The sequence below is a fragment of the Propithecus coquereli genome, unplaced genomic scaffold (assembly GCF_000956105.1).
Source record: "Propithecus coquereli isolate 6110/MARCELLA unplaced genomic scaffold, Pcoq_1.0 Scaffold128, whole genome shotgun sequence".
In the NCBI taxonomy this organism is placed as follows: domain Eukaryota; kingdom Metazoa; phylum Chordata; class Mammalia; order Primates; family Indriidae; genus Propithecus; species Propithecus coquereli.
Window position 1 is genome coordinate 2,029,060 of NW_012136969.1, and position 4,296 is coordinate 2,033,355.

The window sequence follows — 4,296 nt, forward strand, 5'->3', positions numbered from 1 at the left end:
TCAAGGATAAGGGGGAATAAGAAGGGACAACTGCATGCCAAAAATATCTATTAATAGATAGATGGATGCCAAAGGGACATGTGGTCGTCAGGGGAAGAACCAGAACTGGGGATGGTGGTCAAAGGTTTTAGCCTTATCGGCAATGTTTTTAATGTCTTACAAGTAGATAAAAAATAAAATTAAAAAGAATTTATAGATGTTAAGAAATGTATACATGAAAGCAATACAAAAATAGAAAAGTAAAAAACCCGAAATACCACCTAGAAAAAAACCATCTTAAAATTTTGGTCTATTTCCTTCCTATTTTTTGTCTGTGCTTACATATATGTTCATTTTAATCTTTTCTTGCTCTTTTTACACAAAATGAGAACTATTATTACATGCTGCTTTTTGCCTTTCCAGTTGGCTCAGGTTTTCTCCATGGATGTTCCTGGGGCTCGTGCACCTGTCGCCAACTTTCCAGCCACCTCTCGGGCCCTCCATGAGGGCCTGGCTAGGGGTGTGGGCTGGGGTGTGGGTCAGCAGTAGGGTGGGGACCATGACATCACATGGACAATCGCTTATGGGGGTTTGCAGGGCTCCCCTAACCCTGCCCCAGGGCCTAATGTTCCTGATAGGGGATTAAAAGCGTTGGGAAACGGAAACATGGAAACAGCTCCTTTTAGCATGTGAGTTTGTTACTTGACTTTCAGATACATTTTCAGTCTATATGAAAGTAGGGGGTCACCTATAATGGACTTCCTCCCAAGAAACGAGATCAAACTGTACAAAAGGACAGGAACCAGGTCATGTGATTTAAAAGGGACCCAGCTGACACCTCTAACCCTCCAAGTGGATGTGACTATGTCTTCCAGGCTGCATGCAACAATATTACTCAATTGGTAGCATTGCACAGTTGCTGTTCCCAGGGCTTATTTCACCTCCCACGTGTTTATGAAGCAACTCCTTTGTGCTAGGCACTGGATGGAGATAAAATACTAAAGAATTTGTTGCTGGTCTGTGGGCTCCTGTGGATCAGAAGGGACGACATGTACGTGAAGAGTCTGACTCAAGACAGACTGTCCTGTGCAGGAGCCCTAACTACAGGAGCCCTAAGCAATGTGTCAGATATGGGTGTAATAACAGAGATAATAGGATGAAATTCTGCTATCCCTAAATCCATATGCATGGGGGGAATGGGAATAGTTTTCCTAACTGGCTTGCATTGGTTCATTCTTGAACTCAAAACGAAATCATAACCCTGCTGTGGCTAGATCGCCATCTCTCTGTTCACTCACATTGGTTGCCTAAAGAAGTATGGCTGCATTTCAACTCCGGTTCAGGGGCAGTTAGCATTAAATACTCACAGTCTCTTAACATTTGGGAGGCAGTGTGAGTTTCAACCTTTCTGGACTCTATTTCCTCATTTGTTCTTTTTTGAGAATCAAATGAGTTAATGGATGTGAAAGCAGGTTCTACATTTTAAATAGCTACAGAAACACAAGGCTGTTATATAGATTTTCATCAGAGCTGCAGGTTTGCCGAATGTTTATATTTCATCCTTGGAGACCCTTGCTTTTATTTGCAATGCAGTATTCGTCTCCTCATTTTTTGTGAGACTAATCTTTTTATCCAACGTCTTGAGTCTGTTTGCTAGAAAGCTATTTAGGTGACACTGTTGATATTCAAAAGCCAATCTGAAAACACTTTCTATCTAAGAAGTGTCAAAAATCACAAATGTGTATCTTTTTTTTAAAAAATTGACTTTGTCCACTGTTTTACAACAAGCCTGATGAAAATATTGTCAGTTTTAGGTGTACGTCTGCTGTGAATATTCTGGTATTCTTTCTTCATGGGCCTGAATGTGGTTCTTGATTTATTCCTTTTAAATGACCGGGTAATCCCTGGAGGAATATCACAATCTATAAGTAGCACTATTTACAATAAGATGGATTTTCCTATCTTGCTAATTAGAGTATTAATTTCCATTTACAAGTGGGTAATTCCTAGCATCAATCCTTGTCCTGTCATTGGGGTGGGGGCTGTTATTTTCAGAGAAAGCCCCAGGAAGATCTATCTTTTTCTATTCTAATCTCCAGTTGTTTTACCACATAACAGGAAAAGAGAGGAGAAAAAGGATAAGATCATCTCCTTGGTGGTAGACTAAGGCAGAAATTCACACAGAACTATGACACTTTGGATTTCATTGGCACCTCGGAATCATTTTGGTTGGCCTGTCTGCCTCGTCCTTCTATGACCAAACTAAATCTCATCCCCACAGCAGGCATAAAAGCATTACCATCATTACTGCAATATTTACATTCCCATTCCACTCCCCTTGCATGTTTCATTCCATCACCAGGTATGAGAAGAAAATCATGCAGTAAAAACCTTTCCCCTACATGCTCTGTTTCTCTGCTTTGAACCCTCAGCCACAGCTGCCAGCGGGGGCACCTCGAGGGCTTTCAGGAGTTCAATCAGTTCCTAGATAAGAGCTTCACAAGATATTAACTTTTACACTGTTTTTCTCTATGACTTGGATTTTCCACTTACTGAGTAGTCTCATAATTTCCTTTCTAATGGGACACAGGAGTAGTGAGAAATATGAAGATGCTTCTTGAGCTGTAGTTCAAGAGTTTAGGAACCCCCACGAAAAAGGCTGACTCTCTCCCCTCTTCTCTTGTTATTGGTTCCAGAACAATGAAGGTCAGAGGAGGATCAAGATCTGGAAAGCAGCAGAGACTGGAAGTCAAGATGAAGCATCCACACCTGAGCTGGACCAGGGAGGACCCAGAACCCGGTGGTCAGGCTGGAGGGCATGGATGGCGTTGGCCAAAGGACATGGTGCACAGCCAATCCTTGGAGCTTATTTGGACTTCTTATAGCACTTCATCTCTGCACCAAAGTTCCAGAACAGGGAGCAGGGGCTTAAGAAGTCATCTAGCCTTTTCTCTTCCTGATTGGTGACCTGCAGCTTTCAGTGAACAGGAATCCCAGATGTAAGCAGGCCTAGAGAGTGAGCTGTCCTAGCTGGAGCAGAGGGACTGACAGCCAAGGAGGGATGTTTCTAAGAACAGAATGGAACTAATGAAGGATTCAGTGTGTCTGAATATTTTGAGGAGTTTTATAGCTTGGTCAGAGAGCTTGGGGAAAAATTAATAACAAGTGCACAGAAAACTAAGCAAATGAAAATAAAGAGACATTTACTAACTCTAAGAAAAAAAATGTACAAGAAAGGAAATGAAACCATAGTATACTATTAATATATAGCTCAAAGGAATTTAATCTGGCAATGGGGCAACTATAGGTGGTGTGAATTTTTAATGATGAGGCACTAAAACTACCATTGGGGACAAGAATTGTTGAACTGAGTACTGCCCTGCTTAAAGGAAGTGAATGTATAAATACAAATAGCAGGCCGTGCTTGATAAGATGTTCTGTGAAAATAAAAGTAAGCTATCGAAGACTGTAAAAAAAAAAATATATATATATAGCTCAGCTGTAAGTGTTGTTTACAGGATCATGATGTTGTAAACACTGATCTAACCAAATATTTTTATGTGATTATATCAGGAAGACAGAGGAAGGGAGATGTGAGTGGAGAGGCAGTGAGGAAGAGAGGTTAAGTCAAATCTTCCCTAACAGGAATTTTTAGATGGTATCTAAAAATGGGAAAATTGGGAAAATAGAACTATACCAGTTATTTAGAAATTTGGGGGTAAATTCTAGAGAAATTACTAAACAATTTAAAGTGGTTGCTCCTTGGGAGTAGCCCTTTGGGGTAGGGCAGGGGACTGTGATTTTTCATGACACATCTTGTAGTTCTACTTTAAAGGATGTGGACTTTTTAAAGGATGTTCATGTGTTTTAAAGAAAGTCACTAGACTATCCATAAACATCCAGTGTGTTGTTGAACTTAGATGTGGCCAGGTGATGTGCTTTGATCAGTGCAACGGGACTGGGAGTGGAGCTTCAGGAACAAGTGCACAATCCACCACATCCCCTTCTCCTACCTCACATCTGTCGATCGGGGAGCTGGATTTTCCCTCCACTGGGGTCCCTGAGTAAGGACAGCATAGAGCAGAGCCCCACAGTCATCCCATGATTGACACGTAATATGAAAAAAATTAAGCTTTTGGAGTTTTAAGGCACTGCAGGTGGGGGTTATTAATGCTTATAACTTAGCTTATCTGATTGCTATAATAACTTCAATAAAAGTAGACTCAAGTGAAAAAATGAAAAGATGGAACTAGCCTATTCTACCCAAGTCATTGAGTGTGCAGCAAAGGGTAGAGAAATAAGAGAGATAAAAAGCAA